This window comes from Macaca fascicularis, chromosome 18, assembly GCF_037993035.2.
Source record: "Macaca fascicularis isolate 582-1 chromosome 18, T2T-MFA8v1.1".
Lineage (NCBI taxonomy): Eukaryota > Metazoa > Chordata > Mammalia > Primates > Cercopithecidae > Macaca > Macaca fascicularis.
In genome coordinates this window covers 4,727,518-4,745,165 of record NC_088392.1, presented here as the reverse complement: position 1 = coordinate 4,745,165, position 17,648 = coordinate 4,727,518, and positions in this window count along the sequence as shown.

The following is a 17,648-nucleotide window of genomic DNA, read 5'->3' as shown; positions in this document are numbered from 1 at the left end:
CTTAATGAAGAGAAACTAGATGCTTTCCCCTAAGAGTGGAAACAAGGCAAAGATCTCATCTCATCACCTTTTTTAAACATCAAAATGATAGTAGAAGTTAATGCAATAAGATAAAAGGAAACAAAAGGCATACAGATTGGCAAGCATGAAATAAAACTGTCTTTGCTAACAGATTACATAACTTTTTATGTAGAAATTCCTTTTTTAAAAAAAGACAGCCCCAGAAACAATAAGCAATTATAGAAACATTGCAGAATACAGATTAATACACAAAACTCAGTTGTGTTCCTATATTCCAGCAATGAACAACTGAAATTTAACATTTAAAATGCAATACCATTTATGTGAGCACCAAAAATGAAATATTTAGGTATAAATATAGGATAAAATGTATAGAATCTACATAAGGATAGCTACAAAACCTGATGAAAAAAATCAAGGAAGATCTAAATAAACAGGAGCTATTCCATGTTCGTGTATAGAAAGACTCAATACTATTAAGATGTCAATTCTTCCTAATGTGATATGTAGATACAGTGAAATCTCAACCAAAATTTCATCAGATTATTTTGTGAATATCAACAAACTGATTCTAAAGCCTATATGGACAAGGAAAAGAAAGAAAAGTCAACACAACCCTGAAGAAGAAAAAAGTTAGCAAACTAACACTACCCAACTTCAAAAATTACTATAAAGCTATAGTAATCAAAACAGTGTGGCACTGGTGAAAGAACACACAAGTGTATCAATGAAACAGAATAGAGAGTCCCAGAAGTAGACCAATATAAATATAGTCAACAAGTCTTTGGCCAAGGGGGAAAAAAACAATGAAGAAAGAATAGTCTCTTCAACAAATGGTGTTTGACCAACTGGACATCCATATGGAAAAAAAAATCTAGACAGAGACCTTATACCTTTCACAAATATTAACTCAAAATTGAAGATAGATTTAAATGTAAAACATAAAACTATAAAACTTCTAGAAGATAACAGGAGAAAATACAACTGCCTTTGGGTTTGATGATGAATATTTAGATACAACACTAAAGCATAATCCACGAACAATGTTAGTTTGTACTTACTAAAACTGAAAACTTTTGCACTGCAAAACGCACTGTTAAGAAAATGTAAAGACAAGCCACAGACTGGGAGAGAACATTTGCAAAACACCTATGTGTTAAAGGATTTGCATTCAAAATATACAAAGAACACTTAAAACTTAACACTAAAAAATAAAACTCAATAAAAACATGGACAAAAGACCTGTGCAGATATCTCACCTAAGAAGACGTACAAATGACAAATAAGCATGTGAATGATGCTCAGCATTATGTTATTAGGGAATTGCAAATAAACAAATACGATATCAGCAAACAAATATTAGAATGGGTAAAGTCCAAACAACTGATAATACAAATACTGACCAGGATGTAGAGTTACCAATTAGCTTGTTTTATTTGTATTTTTCTGCATTTTCTAGTTATTTTCAGTGGGATCATTAGTATTCCACAAGTTCCTTTATATAGCTAACAGGAGTGGCATGATTTTGCTGACTTGAAAGTGCTACTTTAAAGTTTTATTTCATCATGTACTTATTAAAGTAACTAGTAATTGGGAAAGGATTGTCTATGATATCTAATGAATTGAGCAGTAACCAATAACACCACCCAAGTTACATTTATTTGTAATGTTTTTCTTTCAGGTCAATTCAACAAATGTTCATTGACTGTTCACTATGGCATTATTTCCAGAACTACTTAGAGTCCAACCATGAAATCAGACCGATGCATTTAGTTAATGTTACAACATTAAAATGCCATGAACAGACGCCTTTCTCCCCTGTGAGCTCCAGCTGCACTTCTTGTCCTATTTCTCAGATGGACTGTACAGACTCCATTTTCCATAGTATGACTTATTCTGCAACCCAAGAAGCCAGTGAAGTCAGAGCGTCCCCCAAAAAAGACAGCAGTTTCAGGTTTTCTATCATGAGTTCCCATTTTCAGTGTTAGGAAAGGAGAAAGCAACAAAGATTCAACTTCTTTTTGCATCACTAATTCTTGTTTGTCTGAATCTCTCAAGACTGGACAATATGTACATAACCAATAAGTCACTATTCCTTTACACCTTTTGTGTTTGGATATCTGGGAGACGGAAAGGGTCGTCACTGTAAGGACACAATTATGATACAATGTGGAAAAAATCTATAGCAATGAAACTAGAGTCCTTCCTCCTGACCTAATAAAAAGATACTCTCTGTGTAGAAGAAAGAGTTTAGTTTACAAAGTCAAACATGTCAGGTTCAAATGCTATCAAGTTAAAATACTAGCTCTAGCACTTCCAAAATAACAACTTTGAACAACTAACTTTCAAATGAGCATTTACCTGTGTGTATGGTGGGAATAGCAACATCCACCTCACAGCATTTTTCTTACTGTCATCTTTTACTTGAGGAGTGAAAATAATCACCAAGGTTAACTTTGGTTGAATTAAAAATAGTAATTTAAAGAGTCAAAGTGCTGTTAGGTTTACTTTCAACTGCTTTGGATCGCTGCCATGTTTGATTATATAAAAGGAGAAAGGTCATACATATCTCTATGCCAATCAGATTTTTTTCCCAGATGCAAGACTTTTCCCCTGTTGCGGGTCAACTTTTAGGGAAAAATGAAAGCTGTTGTTCGCTTGGCCATCTCAGTGCCCCTAGGAGTATTCTGGAGTTTCCTGTTTCCAATGCTGGATTCAAGACAAGACTAAATAATTCACAATGTTACACCAAGAAAATCAAAGACTTTTCAAAAATTTATAAGGATGAGATATTTGTTGCACTTAGAATAAAGTATCTTTTTATTGGATGTTGGTGTATGCATAGATGCAATCAATAGTAGAGAGAAATAATTTCTCTAAGCAGGCTTCTACGAAACAGTGAAAGCATTCTTAAATGTTGTGATTACACAAACAAGATTAATATACCTCAAAATACTAACAGTTAAATAACAAATACCTAGTTTAAACTGAAAACATATAGAAGCAATATTTTTCCATCTACTATCTGAGCAGCTCTACCATGAACTGTGTAAAGAAGCAATCATGTTTCACTAAGACTTGCAGGATGAAACCAATTGCATCCTACGCATTGTCAGTATATCTGAATACATGTGTTTCAAATTTATATTAAAAATACGAAGCATAATTTACTTATTTTCTGATTCAAAGCAGTGGATTCTCAGTAATCTGTCTGCCGTGGAAGCTGTACTAACCTTTGGACTGATAATAAATTGTGCAAGCAAGAATTTAACTTGATGACTTCAATGTAAGAATATTCTAATCCACAAGCCCCCTCCTACTCGAACAAACATTGACCTCTGAGACTTCCAATAATGCTTTAAGAATACAAACTAATCTTGCTCCTCAAAAGAGGAGTCTACTCCCACCTGCTCTGTTTCTACAAGAATACCTTGAAACGTGACTTTTAATTCACACTGTCCTGAAACCAGTATCTCATTAGTCCCTGGAATTCTTACTTCCATGACTCTAATAACTTTTTCTCAGTGTTCATTCTCCTGCCTCTGTGATAAAGATGGCCACCAGTCCTCTGTTGCTCCTCTCATCTGGGAGTGACATCCAGTTCCCCTCCTTCTGAATCTGCACTAGATCCCTGTGTCTCTACAAGCAGGAGAGATGGAATGAGGCTTGGCCAGGTCCAGGCTGTCCTGGGAGTGAGCTGCAGCTCCTGCCTTGGTGCTCAGGAGTCCTGAGGAAATACGTAAGGAATCTGGCTACACTGTTGGAGAGGCCTGAGGGAGAGGCCAGAGGATGTGTGAGATGGACCCAGGGGAGCCCGCCCTCTGCCCTCTTCACCACAGTGCCCGGCATGAGTGTGAAGCTGCCTGGGGCACTCTGGACTATGCTAGATGCCAACTAAGTGGTGCCGAGCACCCCTTTATGAGATATTAAAAATGGTTGTTGTTTTCAAACCATTAGGTTTTGGGGTAGTTTCTTAGACAGCATAACATAACAGGACAATGCTATGCAGCCTGTGACACTACTGGACAGACACTACTTTAAGCTGTCATTGCTGCTGCATTGATTATGATAATAACTCCAAATGGTTTTCTTCCCTACAGTTCCTTCCGCTCTGTTCTTCATGATGAAACTCCCAAGGTTGCCACATAGGTTTAAACTTTAAACTTGCCTGTCCCAATCCCTGATGCAGTCATCAGCCTCATCCCTTAGCACCAGGAAGCTTCCAGATGGTTCCTTAGTTGGGGAATGAGGAATCCCTGTCTCTAGAACATTTCAGTCCATTTTCATAGAACTTTGACTATATACCAAGATGTGTCCGTTTGCTTTTGGTAATTATACCTATTCTGAAGTGTAAAGCCCACTGCAAACTGAAAAACATGGCTTCATTGTTCTAGACAGGATTCTTCCAGTAATAAAGATTAAATGCTCTTATCTAATCCTGTTAGCCACGTTGCATTTCAGATTGTTTTTTCAGATGTGTATTGTTGTTGTTGTTGTTGTTGTTACTCTTGTTGTTGAAGTGACTGCTGTCACGTACTATTTCTTCCTTCTTTGCTTGTAATGTACTTTATTTATATCAGTGAACAAGATTTTATGCTTCTGTTAAAGTGAATAGATCAAATTAATCTTATTGTCCCAAATTTTTGAACTTTGTTATATCTTAATTTCATTACATATCATGCATTCCTTTAAAGATGTAAGTTCTATATCAAGTCATTAGAAATACATGAACAAGATAAAACTTATGATCTTACACAAAGAAACTCTCAAAAAGTTAATATAAATATGTTATATATATGTATCCATTCAATATCTGTGTATTCATTTACTTATGTATAATAAGCCTGATTTCTGAAAGTTTCTAAGCCACCTAACTTAGCACATGTATAAGTAAAATGGTCTTAACAATGTGATCTAGCAGCTCAAACAAATAAAGGAGCTTTTCTCTCTTTAGATACAGCAGTCACCCCATATCTATGCAGGATGCATTCCAGGACTTCCAGTGGGTGCCTGAAACCATGGCTAGTACAGAACTCTATGTATATCATGTTTTTTTTTTCCTACACACACAGATCTATGATAAGATCTAATGTATAAATTGGTACAGTAAGAAATTAACAACTTCTCTTCGGCATATATTTGGCTTCTCTTTGGCATATCTGAATTGCTAGTGTCACTACTCTTGTGCTTTGGGGCCATTATGAAGTCAAATCAGGGTTACTTGAACACAAGCACTGCGATATCACAACAGTGAACCTGATGACTGAGACAGCAGCAAAGTGACCAACAGGCAAGGAGCCCAAACAATGAGGACATGCTGGACCCAGGGAGGAGACATGTCTCAGGTGGGACAGAACGGGATGGTGCGAGACTTCATCACCCTACTCAGAACAGTGCACAGTTTAAAATTTATGAATTGTTTATTTCTGGAATTTTTATTTAATATTTTCTGACCATGGTTGACCTCAGAAAACTGAAGCCATGGACAGCACAACCTCAGATGAGGGGGGACAGCTGTGAACAGCTCAGCAAAGGAGGGAAGTGATGCCCTGCCATCATGCAGGGCTCCTCTAGTCATGCTGTGTCACCCCTTGTGCAAGGTGAAAGCTGACTCACCTGGTCACATGCATGGAAAGAGAAGGTTAAACGCAAACTCTTTTTAAGGAAGTGACTGTGAGTTTGCTCACATGGCTTCCTTTCACCTTCTGCTGGCTGACTCCATCACATGCTTTCACTACACTGGAGGGAGATGGGAACATTCCTTCTCCAGCTGGGTGAAGGCGAAGCAGCAGGGGGCCTATTGTTAAAGAAGAGGCTTCTATCTAAAAGACAGGTAATAATAAGTGCTGGCAAGGATGTGGAGAAAAGGGAACCCTCATACCCTGTGGGAATGTTCACTGATACAACCACTGTGGAGAACAGTTCGGAGGTTCTTCAAAAAACTAAAAATTGAGCTAACCTATGATCCAGCAATCCCACTGCTGGGTACATTCCCCTCAAAAAAGAGATCAGTCTATCAAAGAGATATCTGCACTCCCATGTTTGTTGCAGCTCTGTTCACAATAGCTAAGATTTAGAAGCAACCTAAGTGTCCATCAACAGATGAATGGATAAAGAAAATGTGGTACATACACACAGTGGAGTACTATTCAGTCATGAAAAAGAATGAGATCCTGTCACTTGCAACAACATGAATGGAACTTCAGGCTATTGTCTTAGGTGAAATCAACCAGGCACAGAGAGACAAATATCATATGTTCTCACTTATTTGTGAGATCTAAAAATCAAATCAATTGGACTCATGGACATAGAGAGTAAAAGGATGGTTACCAGACACTGGGGAGGGTATTAGGAAGTGGGGTTGTGTGAATAGGTGAGGATGGTAAATGGGTACAAAAAATATATATAAAGAATGAATAAAACCTGCCAGGTATGGTGGCTCACACCTGTAATCCCAACACTTTAGGAGGCCAAGGCAGGTGGATCACTTGAGGTCAGGAGTTCAAGACCAGCTTGGCCAACATGGTGAAACCCCATCTCTACTACAAATACAAAACTTAGCCAAGCATGATGGCGCATGCCTGTAATCCGAGCTACTCGGGAGGCTGAAGCACAAGAATAGCTTGAATCCAGCAGGCGAAGTTTGCAGTGAGCCGAGATCGCACGACTGCACTCCAGCCTGGGCAACAGAGCAAGACTCTGTATCAAAAAAAAAAAAAAAAAGAATGACTAATGAATAAAGCCTATTATTTAATAGCACGACAGGGTGACTATAATCAAAAATAACTTCATTGTATATTTTAAAATAACTTAAGAAACCTAGTTGGATTGTTTGTAACTCAAAGGATAAAAGCTTGAGGAGATGAATACCCCGTTCTCCATGATGTGCTTACTTCACATTGCATGCCTGTATCAAAACATCTCATGTACCTGTAAATATACACACCTACCATGTACTCACACAAATTTTAAAAGTTAGTTTTTAAAAAAAGAAAGAGGAGCAGGAGGGAGACTGTGGGATGCTCTTTCATCTCTGCCACAAACCGTTCATTCAGGCGTCACCCGATGTAGCACATTTCCTGGGAAGCGGTTGCAGTCTCCCCGTGCTGACATCCAGGACACCCACAGTCTTCCTAAATGGTCTCCTGGCGTGGATGGCAGGCCCTCCGCTGAATGTGTTGTTCTTTCAGCTTAACAATCCCTTCAACAGAGGGACTGAATTTAATCAGACATCGTTAGTTCTCCACAAACTTCCTGTGGCTTCCTGCAATGAAACCTTCTCCTGTGTATTTACAGATGCTTTAAAATTCATTGCAGAATTATTTTCGGGATTGAAACCAAGTTCACCAAGCCTTGTTTCATAAATCTTACCTTCCCTATTACTCCTTCTGAAAGTCAGATATTTGCCTATTCTCTCCCTTGCAGCCCCTTCCACTTGCCAGACCTCCCTCCAGGGTGGGTCCACATGCAGTTCATCTCTTACTTAAGTTTCCTTGATACACAGGCATATATAAACCAGGAGTCAAACTATTTAGAGTTGCCAGGTGCTCTTTATCCATTCTTGCACCAGGTTGCCTTGAAGCCTGGTTTCAGCTACCCTGAAGCAATGTTTATTTTTACCCTTTTCAGTTTGAGAATGCTCCTTGGCAGAGAAGATAGGGGCAAATAGACACGGAGATATTTTGCTTTTGTTATGTCACTGGTTTCAAGCTACAGACCTATTTGTACCCAAACCTCCTTTCTCTGATCATATCTAAAATGTCTTTGATATTTCCTGATATGATTCCTGCAGTTCCACATCACAGTCTTGTCTAATTTTTCTCTTGCCTAAGTGTCCGTTAGCATACTTTTTTGTATCTCCTTTCTTTTTTCTTATTATCAATTCATTTTCAATTGAAACCAGTAGCCCTTTAAACATGTAAACTTATTCTTCCAGCCTCAGGTTTAAATGGTTCTAATTGTTTCCCATTGCTCTTAGAATTAAGAGGCCATTTCCCTGAAGTCACCTGAAATCCCTCTCCGCCTTTGCCTTCAGCGTGTTCTCACTCTCTGCACACTCCCTGGTGTGGCAGACTCTCACCATGCTCCTGCTTACCGAAGGTCCTTGGCACAGACTGTTGTTTGAACGTGAAATGCTTGCAGTTTTGGTCTGTTCTGGAGAAGCTGTCACAGTCCCTGCATGCCTCTTGACCTCATCACAGTTGCTATTTCACCTTTGTTTATATCATTATGGGATTACGTTCTGTCTCTCGCGAGCTAAACCATAAGCTTTGCAAGGCAGTCACTGTAGCAAATAGCACACTGAAGATATTAAATACTTGTTGATTAAGCAAATAATCTAAGTACATTATTTAGAGCTTTCTACTCATCTTGATATAGAACTTCAAAGAATGTTGAATAAACGAGTTTGCATTGAGAAACTTCAAGAATAGGCCATTGAATTTAGTCTCACATGAATTTGACTATTGAGCTACTTTTTAAATGTGTGATTTATTTCAGAGAAATAACAATCCAAGGGAAACATACTGGAAAATGCTTTATGAAAGCAGAGATTTGGGGAAAAAAATGGTTAATTATAAGGTATGAACTTCATTCCCTGGGATATTCTAGGTAAACAGTCATGGAAAAATAATGAATATCTCCCTTATTTTTCTAATGGCATATTCTTTAATTTTCTTATCTTGTTACTATGGCTAGAATTTCCTGGAAAATATTAAATAGTAATAAAAATGAAAATATCTTATTCCTTTTCTTGCACATTCTTTTAATTCTTGGCTTTTTAATCAAATATATTGCACACTGAGTACAATGATGTTTTTTAGTTGGAAATAGATATTCTTTTCCCAGTATCTTCTTACTCTTAGGCTACACAGAGTTCTAATTTTAATTGGTAAGGTTATTACACTGTATTAATATCTTTTGGACATTTTTCAAAGTATTATATGTTTTTTCTCCCTTAAGATACTAGTAATTGTAAACAACATTTGTTTATCCCTGGCAGACAAAGTGCTAACTGCTGTATATTTCATTTAATTCGAGGACAAAAATACACTTTTTTATGGTTTTTTTTCCAAATTAAGTAGTCTCAGTATCTGGTAGGTGATAAAGCCAGAATGTGAAGAATTATGTCTGAACCCAGATGTGGCTTCCATAGGAAGGTGATAAATTAGATTATTTATTTTTTAATATTAACTATGCCTGTAATTAATTTTCTAACGTTCCATTTAGGATTTCTATATTTATATTTTTAGACTTTTTTTCTTTTTGTCTTTCTTTTTAATTCCTGCTATAATTGATGGGTTTGATATCAGAGTATAAAATCTTTATAAAATAAATTTAAAATATTTTCATCACTTGGAATTGCTCTATGATCATTTATAATTAATTATATTTTTCCTTTCTTTGTGATAAACCAAAAGCAATTTGAGGGGTAAGTCCTTCACAAATATTGTAAAGGTCTTACCCAGTTATTTACCTTTCATGCCTTTTCATTTCTCCTGAACTAATTTTAGGAATTTATATTTTCCAAGCACACTGTTCATTTTCCATGAGATATCTTGTTCACTAATAAACTTGTATGTCATGTTACTTTTTAAAAATATTTATAGTAAAAAATCTTTTAAGCACTAAATGAAAGAATGGTAAAATAAACACATATATACACACCAACTTAACTGACAAGTGAATATTTTGCATTTTCCAAGCATAATGTGGCTTCATCAACAAACACTTAAGCATGCAACTCCTAAAAAGGGGCTCTATTCCAATATAGGAGCAATTCATACCTAATAAAATGAGCAATAATTCCTAATACCATAAAATATAGGGTTTATATTCAAATTCCCTCTGTTGTACTAATGATGTCCTATAAGCTTTTCAAATACTTTACGTTCCAACTAAGGTTTTGTATTGGATATAATTAGATATGTCCCTTTAGTCTTTTCAATCTAGAACAGGTCCTGAACTCTCTATTTTCCTTCATGATGTATTTTTTAGTGGTAAGTCTCACACAATGTTTCATATTCTGGTTTAGTTAAGAAAGTGTTATATTCTGTATTTATCTAAAGATGTTTTTAACATGTGTTTCTATCCCATGTATTCTCTATACACTCAAAAATTAGGTGTAAAGGCTTGTTTGGATTTAGGTTCAACATTTTTGGCGAGAATACATCATAGGTGTTGAGACATCTCATATTCTAATACACAAGGAGGAACGTGATGTCACGTGTTCAACTTTTAGTGATGCAAAGTTTAGTTATTTGTCAAGGTACGTTTTTCAGTTAGAAAATAATCTGTCATGGTGTGACGGGTAATTTATGGCACTAGCATCTAATTATGATCCTTGCCTAAATACATTATTTCAACTGGAATTATAAAATGTTGTAAGAGTCACTGTCAGTGGTGGCAATTGATTGAAATATCTTCCTCTCTCTCCCTCCCTCTACCCCCTCCCTCTCTATGTGTGTTTATAGATAGATATACATAGAGAGAAAGAGTATGTGTATATGTAGATGTATACATTGAAAATATGTGTATATGTAGATATATACATAGAGAGAAAGAGAATATACACATATATTCTGAGTATCTTTAGACACATGGATTTCATATATTCTATATTTTTAAATTAAACTAATTATTCTTCTTATTGCTTAAATTTTCCCAAATATGGTTAATAAGAATCTCTTTGGGCTGGCCCATTACATGTCTGTGACTCCTCCATTAGTCCGCAAGCACTTCCTCACTTTCTGGCACAAGATTCCCAGGCTCGCCTTCTACTTTACCTGCCTTAGATCTTGAATTAACTATTCAAGAAACTTTGGTTCTTTTCAATAGGGAATGGTGTTAGTAACCATAAACTGGGTACAAGAGGTGCTCATTGCTATTGGGGTATCAATGCTCACAGGTCTAATTGGTAAGGGGTAGACAGGCAGATAATCTGCACAAGCACACATATATTGCTCATAATATTAATGTTTTCTTTATTATTTAATATGTGTAAATTATTTAAAGTTCACCATACCAACATTATGACTAAACATAAAGTTACTGAGTAAAAATTAAGACTACTTGGTTGTGATTGCCTTATTTTTAAGAACATTTCCCAGTGGCATTTTGCAGTAGAGTTTTATGTTCAAATGCCACTTGAAATAGTTCAATTGAATATGCCCTTAGGATTATTTGTTTCAACCTCTTTCTTATTTAAATTTGCTTTGTTTTCCTTTTTAATTATATTCAAACATTTATATGATACATAAATCAATATTATATTTAAAAACTTCATTTCCATCCCCATCTTATTTTTGCTGTTTTCTCACACAAAGATAGCATAATATACTCAGTGATTTGTATGTTGCCTTTTTCACTTCATATCTGTATGAGGAAATGAGTATAAAGAGATCTTGCTCATGCTTTTGAAGCTGCCAATCCCCTATAGTGGAGTAAAATCATACTTTATTGAGCCAGCCACCATTTCCAGATATTGGGGTTGCTCCTGATATTTTATTTACAGAATTGTATTTCCTTGCATTTAAGTTTGTTCATGTTTGTGGAGGTATACCTTTGACTTAGATTCTTTGAGACAGTTCTGTTGGGCTCAAGGGTAAAGGTATACGTAACTTTGTTAGGTATTGACAAATTATCTCTATACATCTCTATACATTCTATATACATGTGAATCTCTATATAGAATGTATCTCTATACATTCTATATACATGTGAATGTTTGCTTTTCCACGAGTATGTTCTTAAACTTTGGGTTGTGTATCTTAGACATACAATCTAATGAGGAGAAATGAATCTGCATGTAGTTTAAATTTGCATTTCTCTTTTAATAGATGAAGTTACACATTTTTTTCACATTAAGAAGGGTATGCAGGATTCTTCTGATCTTTAAATGTTCTACTAGTTATTGTTGATATATATATAAATAAATATATATATATTTAAGATGGAGTTTTGCTCTTGTTGCTCAGGCTGGAGTGCAATGGCGCGATCTTGGCTCACTGCAACCTCTGCCTCCCAGATTCCAGAGATTCTCCTGCCTTAGCCTCCCAAGTAACTAAGATTACAGGTTCCTGCCACCATGCCAGGCTAATTTTTGTATTTTTAGTAGAGACGGGGTTTCACCATGTTGGCTTCAAGCTGGTCTTGAACTCCTGACCTTGTGATCCACCTGCCTCAGCCTATTGTTGATATTTAATAGAGCAAGTGTTTGTTTATATCACTGACATGTTTTCTATTTCTTGTTTTTTGAAATTTATTGAGATTTTGTAATTTGGCCAATGTTGGTAAATATTCCATGGGCACTGGAAAAAAAAAGGTGGATTCTATCTTAAGAAAACAGAATTCAGTACATACTTAACAATTACTTTGAATGTTTACTTCTTTATATAAAGCAAAAAAAAAAAAATAGTGCATATTATTCTACCCCACTGCTACTTTCCTTCTATGTCTATAAACCTCTGCTTTCTCATATTGTGACCATTCATTTATTGTAGACCACTGCCTACTCAACATCTCCACTGTGGTATCCAATAGCCAGCCATATGGAAGTGGAAAAGCAAACAAAACCCCCTCTAGATCCTCCTATGGGCTGTTCCTGTGGTCACCACCATCTCAGTCCATGGCAATTGCATACCTCCATAGTTCTGCCAGACTGAACCACAACCTAAAGTCCCCTTTGCCTTCTCTTGTTCTCTAACATCTCACATTTCATTCATTCACAAAAAATCCCTATGCTTTGCATTGGGTTGAATTTGTCTCCCCAGAAGATAATCTCCATGTCCTAACCCCTGGTATCTATGAATAAGACCTTCTTTGGAAATAGGGTCTTGCAGATGTGATCCAGTTAAGTTGAAGTTGTGCTCAATTAGGGTTGTCACTGTTCCAATGACTTCTAAGTGAAAGGAGAGGGAGATCTGGACACAGAGATGCGTAGAGCACACAGAGGGAAGATGGCCATGGAAGGATGGACCCTGGGATTGGAATGATGTAGTCACAAGCCACAGAAGCCAATAGGCCAATAACCAGCAGAAATTAGGAGAGAAGCCAGAACAGATTCTCTCTCAGAGCTCCAGATGGAGTCAATCCTGCCAACAACTTGGCTTCAGACTTCCAGCCTCCAGAACTGCGAGAGAACAGACTTGTATTATTTCAAGCCACTCACTCTATAGCAAATATTTATGGCAGCCACAAGAAACTAATACATACTCTACTAAAATACTATACCTAGAATATGACTCACCTGTAATGCAACCAAATCTTCCTCAAAGCCCCCTCGCTTCTTAGCAGCCAGAACACTGCACTAAAAAGTATGCCAGGCCATGGCACTGCCCCGCTTGCATTGCCCTGGTTCTCCCATTTCACTTAGAATAAAGACAAGCCTCATTGTAAATTAGGCCCTACCCCATCTGAGACTTCAGCTCCTGCGACTCTGCTGTCCACACTAGCCCCATGGCTGCCAAGCGCCATCCTTCCCCAGGGCCTTTGAACAGGCCACTCCTCCACCTGGACCACTTTTCCCACTGATCTCACCACTCCGTCACCTTCAAGTCTTGCTCAAATGACAGTTTCACAGTGACAACTTCCCAGCCCCTCCTAATTCAGATTACACCTCCTCTCTACTCACCCCCTCCCCTTGTTTTCTGCCTTATTTTTCTTCATATCACTTATCACTTTCTAGCATTTTTTCATGTTTTAGATATTTATGATGTTTGTTGTTTCTTCAACCCCCTAAAATGTATGATCCAAGCATGCAGAGATTGCTGTTTGCTCTGTTTCCTGCTGTAACACACACCTAGAGCAAGCTCACCGCGAATCTCTCTGGTGCAAGACTCAGTGACTTGAATAAATACTTTTCGATTTTATATCTTGAGCTGGTCTGGTCATCCATATCTTTTCATGCAACAGTAAACACTTCTATAGTTAATGTCATTATTGATACGTTTCTCATAAATAAATTTGTTTCCAACCAGCTTTATTGTCCTTTATTTTCTATCTTAGAGATGTTTGAACGATTTTTTCAATTCTTCATTTGGCACTTTGGAGATTTGATGTTTACAAATCTTGTTTTTATTTCTGAAACTGATTTGCTTTATTGCCAAAATGTATCATATTTATCAACCTCAAGAAGTAAATAATTACTGATTAGTCCACTGGAGAATTTAGCAGTCAAAGAATATTCCTCTGATAATCATTTCTCACTTCCTCCCTTTTTAGATTGAAATTATTTTGGATTTTTAGACCCTTTTTTAAAATTTCACAATTATGCGAATATCAATATGCATCATGTCTTTTTGAGTTACGATTATCTAGTTTTGTTTTGAAAAGTATTTATGACTATAACAATTGTTCTACAGTTACATGTCTGTGTGGTCCCATTGCTTGCCATAAACCTTTCTACCCCTTGTTTCATTCCTGCTTCTTTTAAAATTCATCATAATTTTCTGTGTAATTCTCAAGGTTACTTTTTTACAAGGAAAATGGTGGGAGATAAGTTTATGTAATTCCTTCCTCCTATAATCTTATCAATGGAACAACTTTGCTAGGCATCCAGTTACTACATAGCAGTATTTCCTTTCTCTGGCCACTTCTTGTACACCAGCTCTGAGTCCCAGAGATGTGGTGCTCTCCTCTCCTAGGATTTAATGTGTGGAGGGTAGCCCTGCCTTCCCTTCATTTAGTAGGTAATGCTTTAGTAGGGATGGTCTTTGTGATTGTTGTTTTTCTATCTAGACTTTTGCATTATTTTCTTCTTCTCTTTCTTCAACTCCACCTTTTTCTTCTTTGTTTTCAAAACTCAAATTCTCAGTAATTTGCACTAGGAACAAAAAGCATCTTTAAGGCATCAGAGCTTACGTTAACTCATTTTCCCACAGTTATGTTCCTGATTGCTGCTTCTGCCTTATTCATTGTTGCCTCTCTTTTTTATTTATCTTGTTTGTTCTTTTATTCTTCATCCTGAGGTGTTCCTTCATATACTAACGATATATTTAAATTCTGATCTTTTCTGTATTAAACTTCATTATCATTGTTTGCCTTAATTTTATTTTCTTGTTTCATATGAATCCTTTTATATTTATACCTTCATCTAATCTACCTCCTTATCTTATCTTACATTAGGACTCTTATCTGCAAGTGACAGAAACTGAAATTGAATTGAACTGAACATACAGAAGGAACTTAGTGGCTCCTGTCACAGAAAATGTCAGGAGGCACATTAAGAACTCAACAATGAGAACACACGGACACAGGGAGGGGACCATCACACACTGGGGCCTGTCAACGGGCAGGGGGCTAGGGGACGGATAACATATCTGATGTAGATGACGGGTTGATGGGTGCAGCAAACCACCATGGCACGTGTATGCTTGTTTAACACACCTGCCCGTTCTGCATATGTATCCCAGAACATAAAGTATAATTGGGAAAAAAAAAAAAAAAGAACTTTAGGTCCAGATACACCACCTGGGGAGGACCTGATTTCTTTCTTGATTCTTCCTTCTCAGGTAGGCCCCCCCTCCCGACATGAAGTTTGTTGTCTACCATTCTTAGCAAACTCAGCAGAAAGTACTCTTCATCCAGCATCCTAGCATTGATTCCGATTTACCCACCTTGGGCCCTATGACTATGGGAGTGCCAAGCTTTATTATCAAGCATGGGAAATGTGCCCACTTTTGGAACAAGAGGGCGGAATCAATGCATTCTATTAATAATAAAAACGAGAGACTGGGGAAGGCTAGTACCCCCAAGGTAAAATCAGAAGGAATTCTCAACACCAGGATTCTTCATATCAGAAGAAAGGATACTGAAGAAGCAAACGTCACAGAGTTCCATCATCTTTTTCAACAGAAAGAATGTTCAACGGACTGATTTGTTGTTCAGCTGAAGCACGTCTTCCGCTGAGGAAAAACCTCTTTGCGTCAGGAAAATCCAGCTGCTGGTGCTTCTGCCTCCTTGTTTATAGTGAATGGATAACCAAAACTGTTGCAAGACTGGGTAGCAACTCCTATCGAAAGTGAAGTCATTTTCAAATGCCTGGAATCTTCCACACAGTGACTTGCTTGGATCCAGAGACTGTGGCAGAGATGATGCACCATCTGCAAGCCTCACTCAAGAGCAGTGTCACATCTCTCTAGCGCCCCTGAGCCCCGTGTCACGGGACTCCTGCTGGGCTAGCCTGCAGGATGAGGAGAGGTGGTGGCCCAGTCCTCCCGTCACCCTCAATGAAAATCAGCTGACCACCACATGATCGACGTCCCCACAAATCTGCCCGCCTCCACCAGATCCACCAACCCACTGCTTAAGCAGGAACAAGTCCAGCCTGGGTCAGCTGAGAACAGCCCAGAGCAGGAGGCCATCGTATTTGTGAGCAAATATTGTTGTTGTTGGTAGCCACTAGGTTGTGGGTGGTTTGTTACGCAGCCGTAGATAGCTGAAACATCATCGGTGTGTCTCTGTTTATGGCAGCCCTGTGAGAGCTGAGCCTCTCCGATTCCCTTGTCTTCCATCAGCAAAGAAAAACGAGACTTCAAATGAAATGTTTTTTCTGTCGGTTTTGCAGCCTAAACTGTTCCATCCCTTTTCCTTCCTGGGTGGATTATGGAGTTCCTGCCTTCCGTTAACTGCCCTTGAGGCTATTTCATTCCTTGAGGCACTGATTTGCAGGGCTGCCTTGGGTACCCTGCATCATTTGTTCCCGTAGTCATGTATCTAGCGGAAATGTCCACACTTCCATATTTGCCCGACTTTTCTTACAGTTCCCAGGGCTGATACTCACCATCTCCCAACACTCCCATGCATTCACAGTTACCAGGTAATTTCTATACTCATAAGAATTTGAAATAACATCTGTTTTCCAAGTCACAGTATTAAAAAAAAAATCCCTTATCCATGCTCTGCTTGCTAATCTCTGCCACCGTAAGTCATCCTTAAAACACTTTAAATTTTCAGGTGAGGACACTTCCTAGAGGCATGCACTACATAGGCTTATTTTCTATTGGAATTTATTTAAAGAAAACTTGCAGCCAGGCATGTTGACTCACACCTGTAATCTCAGAGCTTTGGGAGGCTGAGGCATCTAAGGTCAGGAGTTTGAGACCAGCCTAGCCAACATGGTGAAACCCTGTCTCTACTAAAACTACAAAAATTAACTGGGCATGGTGGCACATGCCTGTGATCTCTGCTACTCAGGAGGCTGAGGCAGAACAATTGCTAGAACCTAGGAGGCGGAAGTTGCAGTGAACCAAGATAGTGCCACTGCACTCCAGCCTGGGCAGCAGAGACTCGGTCTTAAAAAAAAAAAAAAAAAAAAAAATTAAAAAGAAAACTTGCAGAGTGTCTCAATGCTATGGAATTCTGGGCTTAAAGAACAGGCTTGGTTTTGTTTTGAGGCTGCATAGCTTTATGCTTAAGAGCTCAGATTTGGACTTTGAAGTCAGACTGCCTGGGTTCGAATTTCAGTTCTACAGCTTCGTGACAGCCTAGACTTTTGCAAGTTAAATAGTCTGTGCCTCAGTGAAATAAGAAAAATATCAATACCTGTCTCATGGGGTTACCCTGAGTAGATTAATATCTACTCTGAGAATATTGTCTAATATATTGTAATTCCCCTATCAGTTAACAAT